Here is a 9,917-nt window from a genome sequence, read left to right as displayed (position 1 = left end):
GAAGTGAATGACATATTTGTTATGTACTTGCCATTGTTAGTAAAGGCAGATCTGAATAACAATGTCAATCACTTTGATCTAACTGATTTTTATACAATAGTATATCCTGCAACTGTAGAATATATATTCTTTTCAAGTGCATATGGTGTGTTCTCTAAGGTAGACCAATGCTGGAATATAACAAGCCTCAATCAATTTAAAATTACTGAAAACATACAGAGTATGTGCTCTGACAAAAACTGAATTGAATTACAAATCAATAGTAAGATATTTAGAACAACTCCCTAGTTTGGAAATTAAACAACAGACTTCTCAATAGTCTATGGGTCAAAGAAGAAATCATAAAAAGAATTAGAAACTGTTTTGAATAGAATGATAATGAAAATATATCAAAGTTTGTAAATGCAGCTAAAGCAGTGCTTAGAGGAAAATTTATAGTTTTAAATGCTTATTTTAGAAAAGAAGAAAGGTCAAAACTAATGGACTAAGTTTAGAGCTCAAAAAACTAACAAAAGCAAAGCAAAATAAACCTAAAGTAGTAGAAGGAAGAAAATAATAAAGAGAAGATATAAATACCTTGAAATAAAATAAGCAAACAACAGGGAAAGTTATCAAAGACAAAAGTAAGTTCTTTGAAAAGACAACAAAATCGATAAAGTTCTAGCTAGAAAGAACATAAATTTCCAATATAAGAAATAAAAAAAGTTATCCCCAAACATCACACATACATTAAAAAGACAATAAAGGAAATATAATGAATAAGTTTATACAAATTTGACATCTTAGATGAATGGAAAAAGTCTTTGAAAAATACCACTAACAAAGACAGACACAAAATGACATAGAAAATCTGAATAGGCCTGCCTATATATATTAAAGAAATTATATCTGTTATCAAAATCTTCTCAGAAAGAAGACTATAGACCCAGATGACTGCACTAGTGTATTCTATCAAATATTTAAGGAAAAAATTTTACATAAATCTTATCGGTTCATAGCAGAGAAAGGAAGTTTTCCCAACTAGTGTTATGAGGCCAGTGTGTCCAAAATATCAAAACCTGACAAGAATATTATAAAATATAGAAAAAGGAGAAATAAAGATAGAGAGAGGCAGAGGAGAGACAGAGAGAGAGAGACCAAGGAAGAAGGAGGGAGGTAGAGGGAAAAATTACAGACAAATATACCTCACGGACATAGATGTAAAATGTCCACAAAATATTAGCAAATCAAATTCAGATATATATAAAATGGATAATGCATTATAACCAAATAGTGTGTATTAAGTTTAGTTTAACATTCAAAAATCAGTGTAATTCACAAAAAAGGGGGAAAAAGTAAATGATAGTTTCAATAGATAAAAATAAAGCATTTAACAAAATTCAACTCATTCATGATTTTAAAAGTCTAAGATTTTTTAATTGGAAAAGCAAGCCCTACTTGGAGTACATATATTTTTTTTTTCAGAGTCCCTTCAATGTCACAAAGAGTAAGTTATTTGAATTTGCAAAAGTTAATGTGGTGGTGGAACATTGATAATCATTATTCAGCAAGGCAACAGGCATGGTAGCCAAGTATACCAAAAATTCTAAATTTACTATATTAAATGATTTGCAATTTGAGAGAGAGAGTCCTGAGAATCAGATCTTTAAAAAAAAAACTCATAAACTATGAATATAAGGGACTTTCCACAGTTTGACAGAGGTCATTGTCAAGAACTGTAAACAGTTTTTACTCTACTTACAAGTTAACAAATCAGCCTGTCATGGATACTGGCAGAAGACACAACACACACTTGAACAACGATTGGGTCAAAGATAAAATCAGAAGAAAAGTTTAAAAGTACCACCGGACAAACAAAACTGAAAACACAGCATGACAAAAACTATGGGATGCAGGAAAAGCAATAATAAGAAGGAATTTTTTAGTGATAAATGGCTAAGTTAAAAAGAAGAGCACAAATAAACAACCTAAATTTACACCTCAACGAACTAGAAAAAGAAGAACTAAGCCCAAATTTAACAAAAGGAAGGAAATAACAAAGATCAGAACAGCAAAAAAAAAATAGAGACTAGCAAGACAATAGCAAAGATCAAAGAAACTTTAGCTAGACTAAGAAAAAGAGAAGACACAAAATCAGAAATAAAAGAGACATCACAACTGATAACACAGAAATACTAAGGATCATAGGAAACTACTATGAATGATTATATGCCAACAAATTAGATAAACTAGAAGAAATGGATGAATTACTAGAAACACACAAACTATCAACATTAAATCATGAAGAAACAGAAAATCTGAACAGAACAATAATGCGTAAGGAGACTGAATCAATAATCAAAACCTCCCAACAAAGAAAAATCCAGGACTGTCTGGTTTCACTAGTGAATTCTACCAAACATTTAAAGAAGAATTAATACCAATCCTTCTCAAAGTCTTCCAAAAATTTGAAGAGGAAGGAACACTTCCAAACTTACTTTATAAGGTCAGCAATATCCTGACATCAAAACCAGACAATAACACTGCAAGAAAAGAATACTATAGGGCAATATCCCCAATGAACATAGATGCAAAAATCCTCAACAAAATATTAGCAAATCGGGCTTCCCTGGTGGCGCAGTGGTTGAGAGTCCGCCTGCCGATGCAGGGGACACACGTTCGTGCCCCAGTCTGGGAGGATCCCACATGCCGCGGAGCGGCTCGGCCCGTGAGCCATGGCCGCTGAGCCTGCGCATCTGCAGCCTGTGCTCCGCAACGGGAGAGGCCACAACAGTGAGAGGCCCGCGTAGCGCAAAAAAAAAAAAAATATTAGCAAACCAATTTCAACAATACATTAAAGGAATCATACACCATGATCAAGTGAGATTTATTCCTGGGATGCAAGGATGGTTCAACATATGCAAATCAATAAATGTTACATCGCATTAACAAAATGAAGGATAAAAATCACATGATCATCCCAATATATGCAGAAAAAGCATTTGATGAAATTCAACATCCTTTCATGATAAAAACTCTCAACAAATTAGGTACAGATAGAAGGTATCTCAACATAATAAAACCCATTTATGGATAAGCCCACAGCTAACATCATACTCAATGGCAAAAAGCTAAGATCAGGGACAAGACAAGGATGCCCATTATCACCACTGATAGAATTCAACATCAAAAAACAACAAAAACACAACCCAATTGAAAAATGAGCAAAGTACTTGAATAGGTATTTTTTCAAAGACATCCATATTGCTAACAGGTACATGAAAAGATGCTCAACATCACTAATCATCAGAGAAATGCAAATCACAACCACAACGAAGTATCAACTCACATCTGTTAGGATGGCTATTACCAAAAAAAACAGAGATAACAAATGATGGTGAAGATACAGAGAAAAGGAAACACTTGTACATTGTTAGGGAATGTAAGCTGCTACAGCCACTATGGAAAACAGTATGGAGATTCCTCAATAAATTAAATAGAACTACCGTATGATCCAGCAATCCCATGTCTTTGGGATATAGCCAAAGGAAATAAAATCCTTATATCAAGGAGATATACGTACTCTCATATTTGTTGCAGCATTATTCACAATAGCCAAGATTTCAAAACAAACCAAATGTTCTTTGAAGGGGATGTGGTACATGGGGATTGGAATTCTGGAGTCCACTGGTATCTAACCCAGCAGAGGCTTTTGACCTCTATTTAGTGAATGAACATATTTGGGCTCCGTAGTGGTAGTTGTAGCAGCAGCAATATCACGGGGAATAATAATAATCATAACAACAACAACAATTTTCTTTAGCATTTTCAAAATGTGTTCATTGTGGTTGTCATGGAGGCATGCCACTCAAATCCCCCTACTGGAGAGAGCCTCCTGCAAGGAGTGTAATAAGCTGATGGCTTCCAGCTGCCACACCTTTGGGATCTGCACACAGCAGTAGAACCAGGACATTCCTGGCAGATGGGGTGCTTCTCTAATAGGCAATCTGTGCTCCTCGATCCCCATTAATCTGTCTGAGACTTTCTTGGTGCTGCACTGCAAGATGAGACTCTTTCTCCCCAAGTCTCCTTTCTTCTCTTTCTCTTTTCACAGCTGTCTCACCTGCATTGTGGTCTCTCCTCGACTACTGTTAATAGATACACTGCAATATTATTCAGCCTTTAAAAAAAATAAGAAACCCTGTCATTTGCAACAACATGGATTAATCAGGAGGGCATTTCACCAGAAATAAGCCAGATAGAAGACAAATACCTCAGGTTATCCTTTATATGTGGAATGTTTTTTTTTTTAAAAAAAGGCAAACTCATAGAAATAAAGAGTAGAATGGTGGTTTCCAGGGGCTGGGAGAAAAGGGGAGAGGTTGGTGAAAGGTTATATAACTTTGTTATTAAATGAATAAGGTATGAGGATCTAAGGATAGCACAGTGACTACAGTTGATAACAGTGCATTGTACAGTTGAAATTTAGGCAAGAAAATAAATCTTAAGCATCCTCACCAAAAAAAGAAAAAAAAAAAAGTAAATATGTCAGATGATGGGTATGTTGTGAGAATCCTTTACATATTATTCATATAACAAACCATCACACTGTATACTTGAAATACATTATAATTTTATCAATTATACATCAATAAAACAAAAAAAATTAATCCATTCTCATTTTAGAAAGGTAGATATGAAGGACATATCTCAGGGAAAATGTCAGGTGATTGAAACTGCAAATAACTGCAAGCAAACACTGGGTAAACTGGATCTCATTGTTCTTCAATAAATGAAGGGGTGAGGATCTCAAACATAAAGGATGTTGACCAATATCATCCACCTCCTTCCCCCCATTAAAATAAAAAACCCAAAGAGAAAGTGGGAGAAGCAGTTTTTGATAACTCTGCCATATCCAGAATGCTTAAATGCTTAATCTTGTGCTATTCCACTGCCCTCTGCTGGATGTGATAATTTTGACCTCAAAACCAGAAGTTCTAGAGTGGCAGCAATTGTAATCATTATCGTCATCACACTAGCTACAGCATGAATGTCAAGCACTGTGCTAAGTGCTTTACATGCATCATCATCTTCAACCCTCCTAACGATTCTATGGCTAGAAAACGTTAGCCTCTCTTTGTAGGTGAGGTATCTGGAGGTTCAGAACCAAGGTCACAATTAAAGGGAACTGGGAATTCAATATTGGCTCTAGAGACAGCTCTTAGCTACTTCCTGTTCCCTAAATATAAACTTCATGCTATCAGCTGTACTGGGAGATAAATCTGGAAAGGTATTACCTTTTGAGACCAGTTGATTCACTATTAACAATGGAATCACAAAAATTATTTTTATTTTAAAAAGCTCCCCCAAAATATCTTCCTCTAATTTTTCCTTAAGAAGCCCCAAAATTTATCAAAAAGGAGAAGCTTACTCCTCAACTAAGGGCAAGAGTGTTTCTCAAGAGTTTCTCAAAGTGTGATCCATGAATCAACCTCCTTCATTAAAATCTTGAGTTGCTGGTTCAATACACAGAACCCCAGGCACCAGGATGTCATGGAAGTAGAGAGGACAGGACTTGCCGCTGAGAGATGTGATATGTATTAGTGGGAGAGGGGTGGACAGAGAGAAAGAGTACGACTCCAGGATTTTCGGCTCAGTAACTGGTGGGGGGGGTGCTGGTAGTGACGTCAAGTGTGGAAAATTGGAAGAAGTGAGTGGGTTTTTATTGTTAGCAGTTCAGTTGTGGTAGTTGCTGTTTGGCAGTGAATATAAAATCAGGAGTTTGGGTTTAGACATGTTATGTTTGAGATGTCAAATAGGATAACCAAATAAAAACGGAAAACAGGAAACTACAAGGGAAACTGACTTTTAAAACTTACAATATGTTTAAGATCTATCCATGTTGTTTCATGTGTATCTATTATGTATCCAATTGCTGTACAGTACCTGGTATCCCTACCAATGATTAACCCCCAGATTGCTTCCAACTCCTGTCACCATAAACAAAACAGCAATGACCATTCTATAGGTTCCCTGTAATATAATAATAAATATATATGTTGGTCTCTGTCTCCAGTTCCTAATACAGGGCTCTTAAGATCCTTAAAAATTCCTAAGTGATAAGAGCACTAAGAATATCTTTGGACTTCCCTGGTGGTGCAGTGGTTAAGAATCCTCCTGCCAATGCAGGGGACAAGGGTTCAAGCCCTGGTCTGGGAAGATGCCACATGCCGCGGAGCAACTAAACCTGTGCGCCACAACTACTGAGTCTGCGCTCTAGAGCCCGCGAGTCACAACTACTGAGCCCGTGTGTCACAACTACTGAAGCCCGCATGCCTAGAGCCCGTGCTCCCCAACAAAGAGAAGCCACCGCGATGAGAAGCCTGTGCGCTGCAACGAAGAGTAGCCCCCACTCGCCACAACTAGAGAAAGCCCGCGCACAGCAACGAAGACCCAATGCAGCCAAAACTAAATAAATAAAATAAATATATTTTTAAAAATAAAATAAAGTTTTAAAAAAAAAGAACATCTTTTGTTCTGTCAAGGTAATTCTAGGTGGACTCTTTAATCGGGGCTCATAACCAGAAAGACAAAGCCATGATTAGAACCTTAGAATTTTCAGCCCCACCTCCCCATCCTCCAGAGAGGGAAGAAGGGCTACAAACAGAGTTAATCATCAATCATGTGAGGAATCCTTATGTGAGGAATCCTCTATAAAATCCCAATAGTATGGTGTTTGGAGAGTTTTCAGTCTGGCGAACACATCCACTCTGAGAGGGTGATGCACCCGCAATGCACAGCAACAGAAGCTTCTGGACCCAGGGCCTTCCTAGACCTCACCCTTCATCTAGGTGTTCATCTGTACCCTTCATGTCCTTTAATAACTGATAAATGTTGTGTTTCCCTGAGTTCTGTTAGCCACTTCAGCAAGATAATTGAATCTGAGGAGACATAATGGGACCAGGTACTACCAGATTCCTCTCTAAAATGGCTGTACCACAAAGGAAACCATTGACAAAATGAAAAGACAACCTACTAAATGGGAGAAAATATTTGCAAATGATATGACTGATAAGGGGTTAATATCCATCATATACAAATAGCCCATACAACTAAACATCAAAAAAACAAACAACCCAATTTAAAAATGGGTAGAAGAACAGAATAGACATTTTTCCAAAGAGGAAATGCAAATGGCCAACAGGCACATGAAAAGATGTTCAGTATCACTAATCATCAGGGAAATGTAAACCAAAACTACAATATCACCTCACACCTCTCAGGATGGCTATCATCAAAAAGAACACAACAAATGTTGGCAAGGATGTGGAGAAAAGGGAACTCTCTCACACTGTTGGTTGGTATGTAAACTGGCACAGTCACTGTGGAAAACAGTATGAAGGTTTCCCAAAAAACTAAAAATAGAGCTACCATATGACTCAGCAATTCCACTCCTGAGTATATAGCCAAAGAAAATGAAAATAACTCAAAAAGATACATGCACCCCAATGTTCATAGCGGCATTATTTACAATAGCCAAATATGGAAGCAACCTAAGTGTTTCTCAACAGATGAACAGATAAAGAAGATGTAGTATATATACACAATGGAATACTACTCAGCCATAAAAAAGAATGAAATTTCGTCATTTGCAACAACACAAATGGACCTGGAGGATATTACGCTAAGTGAAATAAGTCAGCGAAAGACAAATACTATATATCACTTATGTGTGGAATCTAAAAAATTTATAAAAAGAATTAATATAACAAAACAGAAAGAGACTCACAGATATAGAGAACAAACTAATGGTTACCAGTGGGGAGAGGGTAAGGAGGAGGGGCAAGTCAGGGGGAGGCGATTTAGAGGCACAAACTACTATGTATGAAATAAATAAGCCACAAGGATATACTGTACAGCACAGGGAATATGGCCAATATATTATAATAACTTTAATTGGAGTATAACCTATAAAAATACTGAATCACTACGTTGTATACCTGAAACTAATATAATATTGTAAATCAACTATACTTCAATAAAAAAAGAGGCAAGAACAAAAATAAAATGCACAAACAGCTCAAAAAAAACTGTAGTTTTGTAGTATTGTCAATGTTAATTTCTTAGTTTTGATAAATGTGTCATGGTTATATAAGATATTAACATTATAGGAAGCCAGATGAAGGGTGTATAGGACTTGCAATTCTTCTGTAAATCTAATATTATTTCAAAATAAAAAGTTATAAAACAAAAGAAAAAACCATTACCATTTGCTACTACTTATGCAAATTGAATGTTTAAAAATGCCACAGAGCTAATATAAAAAATAAACTAGGTGCAAAGACTTGTAAGATTGCTGTGTGTAATCTGAATCCCAATTCTAAGTTCATTAAAACAACTTCATTGTTTTCAAACCAACCCCATTTTTCTTAATGAGTTCTAGACATCTGAACTCATAAAAACACATTTATACTATTAACATATCCACTTTTAGAGTCATGTACCACAATGTTCACTGCAGCACTATTTACAATAGCCAGGACATGGAAGCAACCTAAGTGTCCATCGACAGATGAATGGATAAAGAAGATGTGGCATATATATACAATGGAATATTACTCAGCCATAAAAAGAAACGAAATTGAGTTATTTGTAATGGATGTAGAGAATGGACTTGAGGACACAGGGAGGGGGAAGGGTAAGTTGGAATGAAATGAGAGAGTAGCATTGACATATATACACTACCAAATGTAAAACAGATAGCTAGTGGGAAGCAGCTGCATAGCACAGGGAGATCAGCTCGGTGCTTTGTGACCATCTAGACGGGTGGGATAGGAAGGTTGGGAGGGAGATGCAAGAGGGAGGGGATATGGGGATGTCTGTATACATAGAACTGATTCACTTTGTTATACAGCAGAAACTAACACAACATTGTAAAGCAATTATATTCCAATAAAGATGTTAAAAAAAAATCCACTTTTGTTTTATGCATTAGGCACCCACGCAAAGATTTCAATTGGAAAAAAAGATCTTCTGATTTATGCCACCTAGTGGTGATTGAGATAAATATGACTGTTGGCTTAAAAAAAAAGATTTGAAGGTATCTGTACTATAAATAAGGCTTAACTGGGAGAAAAATGTTGACAATGTGATAATATCTATTACTACGTATCATTTAGATTACAGGTATTCAAAAATAGGATATTTCAGTAAAATCAGTTCAGAAGATTAATTTAAATAAAGCCAGAGAGTAGCCTGCTGCCTACATGAGCAAGCAGGATATATGATGTATATTCTAAGATGACACCCATGTTTACATCTCTCTGTTATGCCATATCAAACACCACCTTAATTCTATCAAGATTTTCATTATGGAGAGTTCCTTTAAACACAAAAATTGGGTTACAATTGGAAAGGGGTAAAAATAAAGGGGCATTGAAGGTGAGTATTCTTGAATGATGAGGAATACAAAAACAAACCAAGAAACGAAGGTTCCTTAGAGGCAGGGTTAGCCACTCCCACTACATGCAAGATGGAAAGAAAAGGGACGAGAGGGCAATGTGGGGTACGAAGAGAATGTAAGAGGAGTCCTCAAAGGGCCTGGGTTCTACTCCTCGGCTCTCAGCGCGTGTCCCTGAGTAGAACCACACTTAACCTTTCTGAACTCTCAGACCCATATCTGTAAACTGATGTGATACAACAAAGGGATCCCTTTAAATTCTAATATTCTATCAGGCAATCACCATAGGAAAAATATTCCTGAATCCTTAATTAAAAAAATAACTTTGGTGATACCAACTTAGTAAAATAATCCAGAAACAAAATAAGTAACAGCACTTAACGCATTTCCTGGCACACAGTAAGTACTTCATCAATATTAACTACTAGCAGATAGGAGATGGTCAGAGAGGGGAAACAAAAGGAACAGAAAGACGAAC

The sequence above is a fragment of the Physeter macrocephalus genome, chromosome 1, assembly GCF_002837175.3.
Source record: "Physeter macrocephalus isolate SW-GA chromosome 1, ASM283717v5, whole genome shotgun sequence".
Classification (NCBI taxonomy): domain Eukaryota; kingdom Metazoa; phylum Chordata; class Mammalia; order Artiodactyla; family Physeteridae; genus Physeter; species Physeter macrocephalus.
The sequence above is the reverse complement of the archived record's forward strand: the minus strand, read 5'-3'. Positions refer to the sequence as shown.